The 12,705-nt window shown below is 38.9% G+C and overlaps 1 long non-coding RNA gene across 1 annotated transcript in view; it reads left to right on the top strand.

The window, feature by feature from the left end:
• The window catches only part of LOC146895794 (uncharacterized), a 140,652-nt gene extending 131,330 nt beyond the window's left edge, over nucleotides 1–9,322 (top strand). The window contains exons 5-6 of the long non-coding RNA XR_015739466.1: nucleotides 1,171–1,239; nucleotides 6,530–9,322. This is a non-coding gene — a long non-coding RNA (uncharacterized LOC146895794). The remainder of the gene's footprint in view (nucleotides 1–1,170; nucleotides 1,240–6,529) is intronic.
• The last annotated feature ends 3,383 nt before the right edge of the window (nucleotides 9,323–12,705 follow it).

Here is a 12,705-nt window from a genome sequence, read left to right as displayed (position 1 = left end):
CTCCAAGGCTGTAGTTGTGCTGAGCCAAACCAGAATTAGCCCCACTTACTGACCTACAAATAGACTGACCCAGCCCGACCTGCCTCTGCCCAAGTGCTGGGCAAAATCCATACTTCCAAATTTAATGAATCAAATGTCTGTGCTTTTTAGGCACAAAAGCCAAAGGAAACTTCAAACTGCATTTGAATGAGCAAATCCACTCAGTTACCATCCACATCCACAGACTTTCCCAGCTGAGCAGAACATGATGCCGGTTGTTTCTTTAGCCTATTTGAAGATGATAGGAGAAAAAAAGAAAGAATTCAAAAAATCTGAGGCAGGGAAATGTGTTTGGAAGAGAGAATGTGGAAAAGTTAAGGTTGCAATGGAGTGTGGTTAAATGTCTATGTACTTGCAGATAGATTTAGAAGTCAGTCGCCTTGCAGCAGGCCAGGCTATTCTTACTCCTTGGCTCTCTTGTCTACTCTTGGAAGCCTCAGTGCCCTGGCATCTGGAACTACACAGCTGTGAATGCCTGGGACAGTTAGCCATGATGCTCTCCTGAGGGGGAAAAAGCAACTACGTAATTTTATTTAATATCTTCAATCTGGCATGGTGGCACACACCTATGATCCAGTGTTTAGGAGGCTGAGGTAGGTATTTGAGGCCCTCACCAGCTACAAAGCAAGATCCTGGCTCTAAACAAACATTCTCTGACTGGGAGGTGGGAAGCACCGGGTGGGTACTGGTTTATGCTGGCCCGAGAGAATACTTTGAGAATTCACAGTTCAAATCAGGCAGCAGACATTCGAAGGGTATGATTCTCTGCCAGGTCTCTGCCAATGCAAGGAACACTCCTGCATCTCCATGCCTGGTAGTTGAGCCTGACTATCCTGGACCTCAGAGGCATAAGAAAGAGGCCCTAGTGATGACTCCTTAAACACTCATTTCTTGATCTGAAGATTAAAATGTTGATTGCTAACTGAACAAATATGTACAGTGGTTACACTTATCTGTGAGAAATGTGTTGCAAAGCCCCAGGGGATGACTAGTACAAAACCCCACTTACACCTTCGCTTCTTCTCTGCATGCACACCTATGAGAAACTTTAATTTATAAATTTTAAGTGACCACCTACTATAACAATACACTGCCATAGTTATCTATAGCTGATTACTTGTTTATTTCTAGAATTTTCCATGTGTTTTCTGACCACTATGGACAATGGGCTGATTAAACCACAGGAAAACAAAACTGTAGGTAAGAGAAAGCTCTTGCAAAAGGGCCATCTTTGAAAGACACAATAATTAACTATCTTAGACTGCCTTTCTCTTTGGTGCCTAACCTGGATGTTACCATTTTAAGCAGATCAGCTGTGACTTCCTAAGTGAGGTTCAGGAAAATGGACCTTTTGATGTTCTCTCATAGACAGAGTGGGGGATGAAGGGAGTAGTTGATCGACAGTTAGAATTAACCAGACCAGCTCAAAGATAAATAATATATTAAATAATTTGAAAAACAGAGAAAACTCACACGTCCAATGATCCAAAGAACACCAGGAGCGCAGAGAGAACAAAGAGAGAGAGGCAAGCGCACCTGGATGCTTTTATCCTTTTTTCTTGGCCTCAGGAAGCCACACCCTAAACAGAATGTAATTGGCTGAGCTTCCCCATCAGGGGGAGGATCATTAGATGGTCACATGATGACATTCTCTCATAGACAGGGAAAGGGGAAGGATCCTTAGATTACCACATAAGGTTCCAGGCACTCTTTCTTCCTTCCATAATTCTCAGTTGGATGGACTCATGAGGTGATGCAGAATATACAGAGTAAGGAGATTAACTGAAGGGACTCCATCCTATGCCTTTGAGGATGCTGTCAGCCATGTCAGGGTGGAGTCTCTTAGTGATGGGGCTCTGTTGTCATTGCTACTCCCTGTACAGTGCCGCTTTTCCCAGGCTGTCATAACTAAACTCAGTTCACTACACTCCTTTTCCAGGTCGGCCTTGAGAGTAGTTGTTGCTTTGGTTTTGTTTCGGTGTCTTATCTGAAGAAAGGAGATGTTTATTGCCATCTCAGGAGGAAAATGCAGGATTAATTTATTGGTTGACGTTCAGTTTTTATCCCAGACACCAATACTACAGTCTGTCTGTGTGTTTTCCACCCTGGCTTTAGTAATTCCTCTGCTCCCCATATTCTAATTCATTTGATTCTGAACAACTCCGAGTTTTAATGCTCTTGACTATAATAAATTCTATGGCGGTATGATCCATTGGTCCATGCTTCATAATTCTGTGTGAACCAGCTTTTGGGTGTCTGCTTTTGATGATACTATGTCTAGAAAACACACTTCCTCACATTTTCCACCCAGGGCAGGGTTTTAATACACTCTGTCCCAACTGTATTAAATGGTTTTGAGTGGAACTTAGCAATCCTTTGTCTTTTCTCCTTAAGTGTAATCCTCAAGGACCCTACACACACACAATTTATTGACTTTGGAAGTGACAGGTAACTTGAAGACTTTGATTATGTGATCCTCTTCTTTGGGCCTAAAACAAGGCCATGCATCACAGTGGGAGCTCAAGGCAGAAGCACACAGCTGAACAAAACCACTCACCTCGTGTATAGGAAGCCAAAAGGAGGAAGGAGGAAGGTCAAGACACTTATTCCCCTTTAGGACAGGCGCACGCTCAGTGATCTACACGCCCCATCTCTCAGAGGTTCCACCTTTCAGCTATACAAGCTTGGGGTGCAAGCCTTTAATATACGATGTCTATGTATGTGTATCTATATGGCAGCAGAAAGCTTCAGAGGCAGAGATCATGAAAGCTGATGGTTGGGCCTGTGTAAGACATGACATAGAGCTGAAAGTTTCATAGTAAGCGGATTTTTAAATTTAATTATTAATATTTCCATTGCTATGTGGTATGTTTGAGATTTGCGCAATGTTATGAGATACACATAACTTAGAAAATTATGATCTATAGTCATGGGACGCGGGATGATGCTTTAATATATGTATCCCATGTGGAGTGAATAAGCAAGCAATTAACATATTTATCACTCACTTGTCTGAAAGACATTTAGAATGGCTGCAGAAATCACAAAGGCCTCGGCAGCTGTGTTTACTAACAGAAAAAGCTGAAATCTGGGGAAGGCCACACTTTGCATGAAGTAGCAAAGCAGAGGAAAAGCCACAGGTGCCAAAGAAAGCCTGGCTGTTTCAACCTGTACAGCACTTGGGATGCAGGAAAGGCTGGGTCACCACTGAAAATGCCTGCCATTTTTCTTCTCTGTTCTAACCTCAATGAGTTCAGCACCACCCTTATCACAAAATGGGTTGGAAAATGACTTTTCCTCTTGCCTGGAAGAATTTGTATATGACTGGAATCATCAGTCCAGCTTTAAGAATTTGTGACTGTCTGGAGTCATTTGTCAGACAGTCCAAAATTAAGAACACAGGGTTATTTCTACACTGAGAGCTAAGCTTAATTCATTGATTCTATTTAATCCATGAGACTGCATTGTCTATTATTCATGGAGACATTTTTAATGTGTGATTTTATTATTTTATTTTGTCTTACAATCAAAGCATTTCTTACCAATCACATACCCCACAAGTGTTTTCTGACTTTAGATTCATGATACTTCTACCCCAGTCTGAGAAACAAAATCATACTCATTACCCATGAAGACCATATCCAGATTCTGAGACCACTTATAGTTATCACAGAAAGCCCAAATGTAAAAGACATGTCCATGACACTAGGCATGTCATGAAATGCTAATTCATATTGTAAGACCTTTTAGTGAACATCACACCTCAGGGACTAGAGGAAATACAGATTCTAGTCTTATAGGAATTTGGACTTGACTAGTAAGGGGATGGTGAGACTATGAAACATGATCACCATTCATAAATTAATAGTAATGGTAACAGCACATGCAGTGTTATAAACACACAAGAAATCAATCCTGCATAACGTGTTCATAATATTTTTGAGATGGATAGAGTTTTATAGAAATATGGTAAAAATGCCTAAGTAAATGTAGCAATATGCTATGCTTAGTAATGGCTAGTGTTCATATCCTTAATACATCAGTTTCCTCCGTAATTAGTTAAAATTTCCTGGAAAACTATCAGAACAAGGATTTTTCAAGGAATTTGAAAAGTATTTCTATAGAGTTTATATGCATGATCAAAGGCTAGCATACCCCTACAATGATGAAGATGACATGGCAGGAATGCTGATCCTACCAGTCATCTGAATGTGGCATAACAGTGGGCACAGGGAGGACGAGCACAAAGCCAGGAGCAGCAGGACACCCCTGCACTCGGAGGGAAGCAGGAGGGTCAGAGTGCCAAGGTCATCATAAACTTGCCCTAAAAACAAGAAAGAAAAAAAGGAGAAGTTAAAAAATGAAATAATCTCCAATGCAACAAAGAAACAGCTATATAGAGACATGAATACAAATACTAGAAACTTCTTTTGTGGCAGAATCTACTGGAGACCAGCGTGGGAAGCATGAGCAGTAAAGCAAGGAAACAGGGCTAATTGGTTATTGCTGTATGTGGAGAAAACTAACAATTTGCTTCACATCTTACCCAGGAACTAAAGTCAATCTCAAGTGGCTTATAGACTTGAGTTTGCAAAGGAGATTCTGAAAATATTTCAAAGGAAATATAGGTCAATTATCTTCCTTACTCTAGAATGTGAGAGCAATAAGCCCAATGCAGAGAGAAATACATTGGTAAATTTGACTGTGTGAAAACCAGGAGCTTTATTTTTTTAAGATTCACAAGCAAAGGAAACTATTATGTAGACACTGGGACACTTGCATCAAGTGTCACTGAAAAAAAAATTTCCTGCAGAAAATATTTGGGTAAATCCTACAAATGACAAGAAAGAGAAACAAACTAACTAACCCAGAAGGTAACAAGCCATGCAAGTGGGTAGTTATGTGGCCAATGTGAGAAGAAATACATGCTGCAAGAATTCAAGCACACTATAATTAGGGACGGAAAGGGGGGAAAGTGAGGTTCTGTTTCTTACCCACCAAAGTATCAGGAATTATCAAAACTAGTGTCGCTAAGTGTTGGTAAAGATGCAGAGAAGCAGAATAAATGATGCAGATAAGACCAAAGATGGAAAGAGAAGAAGCATACAAAGAAGGAGGACCAATGATGTAGAGAATGAGGGCCATATATGGAGAGAAGCAGGACCAAAGATGGAGAGAAGGCAAGGCTAAAGATGAAGAGAGAAGAAGGACCAAACATACAAAGAAGCAGAAAGAAGCAGGACCAATGATGCAGAGAATGAGGGCCAAAGATGATGGAGATTAGTAGGACCAAAGGCTATGCAGAGAAGCAGGACCAAAGATGGAGAGAACTAAAGATGGAGAGAGAAGAAGGATCAAACATACAAAGAAGCAGAACCAATGATGCAGAGAATGAGGGCCAAAGATGATGGAGATTAGTAGGACCAAAGGCTATGCAGAGAAGCAGGATCAAAGGCTGTGCTGATAAGCAGGTGATTAAAAATGAGTATCTAAGGTTTGGGTACAAATGAGCATAATTGATTACGAAAAGAAGTTGGATATTTCTTGAAAAGTAGAACACATTTGTGGATTTTTTTTTCATTCCATACTGTCCCAGATAAATACCTTAAATGTGCATAAAATAAGGAGAGTACCAAAGTGCTCCTGGCAAGATCATTTGTAACTGCAAAAGTTAAGGATAGCTTAAACAGCCACTAGCAGAAGAATAAATAAATTGCAGTGTGTTTGTGATCCAACAGTACTTCCAAATATTTTTTAAAAAATTCACAAGTAGAAAAAAAATTTAAGAGCTGGAGAGTTGACTCAGTGCCTAAGAAGAGTTGGTGATCTTACAGAGGACTGAAGCTCAATTTCCAACACCTACTGGGCAGCTCCAGTCAGATCTGGATCTGACACCCTCTTCTGCCCTCCAAGTGTAGCAGGCATGCATGCATGTGGTGCAGAGGTACAAACATGCAGGCAAGCACTCATTGGCATGGAATAAAAATAAATAACTCTTAAAAAACATTTTCAAGCCTTAATAATATGCATCATGCTTAGATAAAGAAGCTTAGATAATGAAGAAGGAATTGGAGGTAATCTGTATGAAAGATGTCCGTGGATTTGACTTTGTCCAGGAAAATACTGGTCTTTCCAGGATTCTCCTAGTTCCTGACCAATAGTACTAGTGTGGTTACTAACAGTGTCCTTTTGCATTTCCAAAATATTATAGTTGAAACAACAACCAAATAAATCTAAAGTCATCTTTTAGTTTATGGGGCTCTGTGAAGTGAAATGTGTTACCTTTTCATTTTTAACTTGTAAACACAGTAAGGATAAAATATAAATATTATTAAAGCTGTGAAAATTTGAACATAAGCAAAATTGATCTAACTATGAAGAACTGGAAGTTGTTCCCATTGTTAAAGTAATTTTAAAAAGACAAAACTGTAACTTTTCTACAACTGCAACATGAAAGCACATTAAAGATTTTATTTAATTTGCTTACTAGTGAGGAAGCCAGTAAGATGGAAACTAAGTGTCAAGATCGACAGAGGAGACTCAAGCCCAGGAAGTGGGGAATGATGGAAGGAAAACTGACCACTGGTGAAAGGACAGTACGAGCCAACGTTTGGATTCATATCTCTCATGTGGGAAACATATCAACCATATCCCCAAATGGGGAAAGTGTATTTGCACCTCTATGAACAGAACCACTGAAGTTCTCATCAGCCCAAACCAACTTCAGAACCAGCTAAAAGGATTTCCATTCCCTCAGAGTTACACAGAAGCTCCAAAACAGTGAACGCTACACACAGACGTGGGAAGTGAAGTCTGGTGGTCAATACCAACCATTCCTTGAAGGCCGGCGGGAGAATTCCCTACCTCTTTGAACAGAACCCAGTACACAGCTTTTCTACTCTGCTCACATGCTGTGGAGAATCTTTTTGTGCACTGTGAAGATGTGTTTTTGCTAAGGAGTCTTTTTATTGGTTTAATAAAGAGCTAAATGGCCAATAGCTAGATAGGAGAGAATAGGCAGAACTTCCAGGGAGAGAGAGAAACTGGAGATGAATCTAGGCACATGAGGCACAGGAGAGATGCCAGTGAGATGCAGATAGAATGGGAAAGAGGTAAACACCACATGGCAGATCATAGATTAATAGAACAGAAACTGGTTAATTTATGTTACAGTTAGGAATATATGTTATAGCTAGCTGGGAACAAGCCTAAACTGAAGGCCCAGCTTTAATAAGGTCTCAGTGTCATTATTTGGGGGCTGGTGATCTCAAAATAAAAGTCTGACAAAAAAATCCACTACACATTAACATCCTCTCTTTGCCAAATATTTCATATATCTATAGATATACAAATGCACATATTGGGTATAGAAGTCAATGCTGAGACCACCATTCTGTGTAAATATATGATATAAAATGGCAGAAATATTTTAAAGGTCTTTTCAGAAGTTGAAAGAAGTTTTGTCTTAACTCCACGTCAGATTTATCAAACTTATTTTTATAAAAGTCAACAACTCAGACAGCAATTTCAAGTAAAATATTCTAAGGCAAAATATATACTTAAGAGTATGTTACTTGGATGGTAGAAAAATACTGTCTTTGTTTTCCGTAATTACACCGTCATCTCCTTATAAAAGCAGAAAACAGTATGAAGTGTGAGCCCAGATGTTTCATGCAGCATTGTTGGTGCTGTGCTTTGTGATGGTACCTGCAGAGCAAAGTGTGCAATTCGTAGATTCAATACCAAAGATGCAGTGACGTCACACTGTGCTACATCAGTGAGCATTGACAGACACACCCAAGAGTCATGATGAATTTGATTTTTAATTAATTTTTGGTCACTGCATGCTGAGAAAACAATTGCCATTGCCAAGTTTTGCATTCTTGCATCCAGTTGCAGGATGCTGCAGGGTCCATGCTGGGTGACCCTCCATTTAAAAAGCTTGGCTTTGGAGTATAGCACTTCAGTTTATTATGGTTTTCATTTTGATGCCATTAGGTTTCACGATAGGAAGACCCAGCGGATAAAACATTGGTTCTAGGGGTTGTATCTGAGATGAGTCTTTCATCTTTTCCATCTTTATGTCTGTACCTATGCACTATGCATACGATGTCTTTGTGTCACACTCAGAACAATTACTGCTCCATCCTCCAGTATTTCTCTTGTTATGATCTCCGGTGTTGCTAGTTGAGCCCTCTGCATAATATCCAAGCTTCATCCATCTGCAGTAAAGCAGTTTTGCCTTCACACTTTCCTAGATCCCTGGTATTCTGAGATACGCAGCATGTTGGTAATTAACAACCCACCCTTTCTTCATTTCTGTCTCTTACCCTTTCACAATGCAAAAACGACCAGTGTTGAAAATTTCTAACTAGTCTAGTAAAGCCAGTGTGTCCAGTTGTGCAGCGACATACCGTGAATACGGGCTATTAACTTAACAACCTCACCATGTGTTCCTCATAGAAACAGAACATGCTTCTGCTGTAGAGGCATGGAGATTGGTGTGCGGGACAGATTCTAGGGCAATGCTGCCTTTGCCGTTTCGCTGTATGATTTTCCCATGAGAATAAACTGTTTAGGCTGAGAAATAAAAGGATTAATGGGGTAGAGGTCTCCAAATTTGAAAATTTGACTTTACTCATTTCTTTGTTTTTCCATAAACTCGCTTGTCTTATGAATCTAAGACCTTACACCTTCTGTAAGTATGCCATTCATCATGGTAGGAAGAAATCCATTTAAACACACATGGCTTAAAGGAAACATACACTTTAAAAATTCATGAAATTAAACTTTCAAAGCATGTATCTTATGCCTTCTACATGCTTCAAAACATTTTAAAGCAAAACTTGCTAACATCATTTTAAAATAAAGTGAGATAAATAAAATAAGTAAATTTGGGTATAATCAAGATCTCATTGAAATTTTGGGTTCTGCATCTTTGTATCACTTTTATTCAATGAAGATAACTATGTACAACTATTTACTTTTTAAGAACTAAAGACCTTTTCAAAAACAAGTTTCAAAATTGTCATTAAAAATATATTACCTAGCCTTATTTTTGCTTAAGTATCAAATACACACAGTAAAAAAAATGTATTGAATTTAAAGATTCTGTTTGGTTAATTTTGAGAAATGTGTGCATCCATGTAGTTTTCACATGAAACCGGATGAGTTGTGTGCCCACATTTATAAATCAGGGCTGGTGAGACTACGCAGCAGTTAAGAATGTTTGTTGTTCTGGCAGAGGAACAGAGTTTGACTCCTAGCACCCGCTTAGCAGCTCACAACTGTATGTACCACCAATTCCAAGGGATCTGACACTCTCTTCTGTCCTTCATACTGTGTACATATGATGCATAGACATACATGCAGGCAAAAACATGTGTGTATGTGAAAAATAAATGAATCTTTAAAAAAATCATACATAGAAGGGTGATGATGGCTCAGTCTATAAAATGCCTGTCTTGAAAGCACAAGGACCTGAGTTTGATCCCAAGAATCTATTTATTTATTTACTTCTATATTTATATAACGCTGGATACAATGTAATCCACTTGTAATCCCAGTGCTGTGGAGGTAGAGGCGGGAGGATTCCTGGGATACACTGGCCAGCTAACCCAGCCTCATTCAACTGAGAGATTCTTCTTCAAAGATTCAAAAAGCAAATGTCGACCACATCTGAAGAACTACAACTACAGACAAGCTCATGCACACCCATGCACACATATGAACACACACACAAACATGCACACAGACACATGTATGTCCATGCACATATACCTACATCCTAAATAAACAGGATTTTTGTTTTTACTTTCCTTTGTCTTATTGGCATCTCTGAATCAGGAAGGAGACCTGTTCATCTTTAACCCCTTAAACTTAGGATTTATCCCATTTTTTTATATTTTAAATTTACATTATCACATTTCATTCTAAGAAATTGTCTTTAATATCCTAGAGTTCATTGCTCTTTATTAACATTTTAATCTCATTTTAAAAAGTACAATAGACATATTTTTTCTGGGTCTCATAACCATATTATTTTCTTGTGTTTGACTTTGAGTTCTGCTTCATTTTTTATGGAGCCTTGTGTTGTGTCTTAAAGTCTACCTCAGTTTTTGTTCTCTCTTTTTTTTGCTTCAAACTTATCTTTGTTATATGATACTGTAACAAGTTCTGAGGTTGGGTAATTTACAAAGAGAAGAAAAAATACTTCTCATAGTTCTGAAGCAACAGAAGTTCTGGAGCCCTCTTGTGAAAGAGGACAACTGTCGTGCCCTTTATCCTGAGGTTAGTCCTTCCATGAGTGACTGCTCACATGACCTAAATTCCTCCTGTTGCAAGAGGCCACTTGTTTGTTTCCCATCTGCTCAGCCCCAAAATAATCACACAGAAACCAAATTATTTAAAATACTCTTGACCCATTAGCTCTAGCTTCTTATTGGCTAACTCTTACATATTAATTTAACACATCTCCAATAATCTGTGTATCACCATGTGGTAGTGACTTACCAGCTAAAGTTCTGGCATCTCTCTCCAGCAGGGCTACATGGCTTCTCCCTGACTCTGCATCCTTTCTCCTAGCATTCAGTTTGGTTTTCTCCATCTACCTAAGTTCTGTCCTATTTGCAGGCCAAGGCAGTTTCTTTATTTACCAATGGTATTCACAGCATACAGAGGGAAATTCCACATTACCTCCAATTAGGCTTGGCCTCCCAATTCTACTGCCTTGGAAATAAAGTTGCCAACAAATGAATTATGGAGACAACAAAAGCATTCAAGCCATAAAGGTGTTTAAGTTTAACTCCAAAATGATCTGTGTCATGGCTAGACAGCTTGTTGACAGTCCTAATGGTCTCCAGTCATTTAATACTAAATTATTAGCTTGAGGGTTACATTCATATCATCTATGTTCTATGAATTTGGAATACAAACTTCCACAAAGACTGGCTAATCACACATTCTCAGAGCCAGTATCTTTCCCCCTCACTTTGAAGTGTCCTCTGATTTGCCTTATAGACCTTTGGGGGGGGGGGCAAACTTTGTCTCTTCTTGTCAAAGTCAAAAAAAAAAACAAAAACATGGAAACATCTGAGTTTGATGTCCTTCAACAAACGTCCCCAGATTATAGTTGGAACTGGTGTCCACAAAGCCTTCTACTTTTCTGGTATGACTTGGTAGAGGAGATTTCAGTACTGGGATCTTCAGAGAATCAACAAGACATCCCTACAGTATGTGGGTCTTATTGAGAATAATTGACACTTGCTATGTCCAAAATCTGCTCAGCGAGGTGGCAGGCTGCAGTTGGAACACTAAGGTGATTGATCACTCACAGAGCTCCCTATTTTTCTAGAAGTCAGTTTTATCCTGTTAAGTAACTCAGCTGATTGGATGAGGCCCCTCATCATTATGGCAGGCAATCTGATTAACTTCATTCACATCTGCTGACTGAAAAGGTAATCACATATAAAAATGATTTCAGAGCAATGCCCTAAGTCATGTCTGTAAATATATGTATATTGTGGCTTGAGTTGACACAAAATTTACCGTTACACTTGGTTTTAAACATTGCTTTGTACAAAAATATTATTTTAATAGCCCAAGTATGGAAGCAACCTATATTTCCATCAATAGATGAATGCATAAACAAAATATGGTATTCCTCACCATGAGCTATTATTCAGTCAGTAAAATAGAATGAAAGAATGAAAACCGCTAACTTTGCAGGACATCATATTAAATACTCTATCCCTATGAAGATCTACAACAGAAACATCTATAGTCCACACCCAAAAACATAGGTTAGTGGTTGCATAGGTCTGGTGGGGTATATGTGGGCAAAGAAGACTAAAGAAGTGATGACAAATTGTATAGGACTTCATTATGAGGTGATGAAAAGTATTCTGCCATTGAGTATGTGATGTCTGGCTGTATTTGTGAAAATACTAAATTCCATAGGGTTCTATTCCTTAAGTCAATAAATTCTATTTTTTATGAATTTCAGTTATATCTCAGTAAAGCTTTTAAAGGATAACCAAAAACAACAAAACCAACCAAAGTAGCCTCATTGGAAAGAAGTATTGCTCATTTTCCTTCAGTTTTCTGAGGTTTTATAATCCTTCCTTCTTGCTTTCTGTGTATTCTTTCAGCCTATGCCTTTTCCTTAAAATCATTTTTGTTTGTATTCATTTCTGTATTGTCCCATTCTTTTCATTTTTTCTTTTTCTTCCTTTTAGTTCTGAGATGAAGTTTTTATTTTGTTGACTGAGGTTTTCTGTCCTGCCCAGTTCCCACAGTTGTTAAGTCCCAAAGACAACACACAGAGGTCTAGTTATAAACTGATTGGCCCATTAGCTCAGGCTTCTTATTAACTAATTCTTATGACTTACATTAGCCCATAATTCTTGTCTGAGTTAGCCATGTGGCTTGGTGAAGTGGTCACATCTTGTTTCCTCTGAGGCTGGGTCATAACTGTGGACTGCAGAATCCCCTTTCCAAAATCCTTTGTTCTCATTGCCCCACTTCTACTTCCTGCATGGTCACCCCACCTTTACTTCCTGCCTGGCTACCGGCCAATTAGCATTTTTTAAAACAAGTACAAGAAACAAATGTTTACAGAGTAAAACCATTGTCCCACAGAAGTTATTTTTTTCTCCTCACTTCTCT

The sequence above is a fragment of the Myodes glareolus genome, chromosome 1 (genome assembly GCF_982192425.1).
Source record: "Myodes glareolus chromosome 1, mMyoGla1.1, whole genome shotgun sequence".
Lineage (NCBI taxonomy): Eukaryota > Metazoa > Chordata > Mammalia > Rodentia > Cricetidae > Myodes > Myodes glareolus.
Note: the sequence above shows the minus strand (reverse complement) of the source record. Positions and strands in the feature narration are given on the sequence as shown.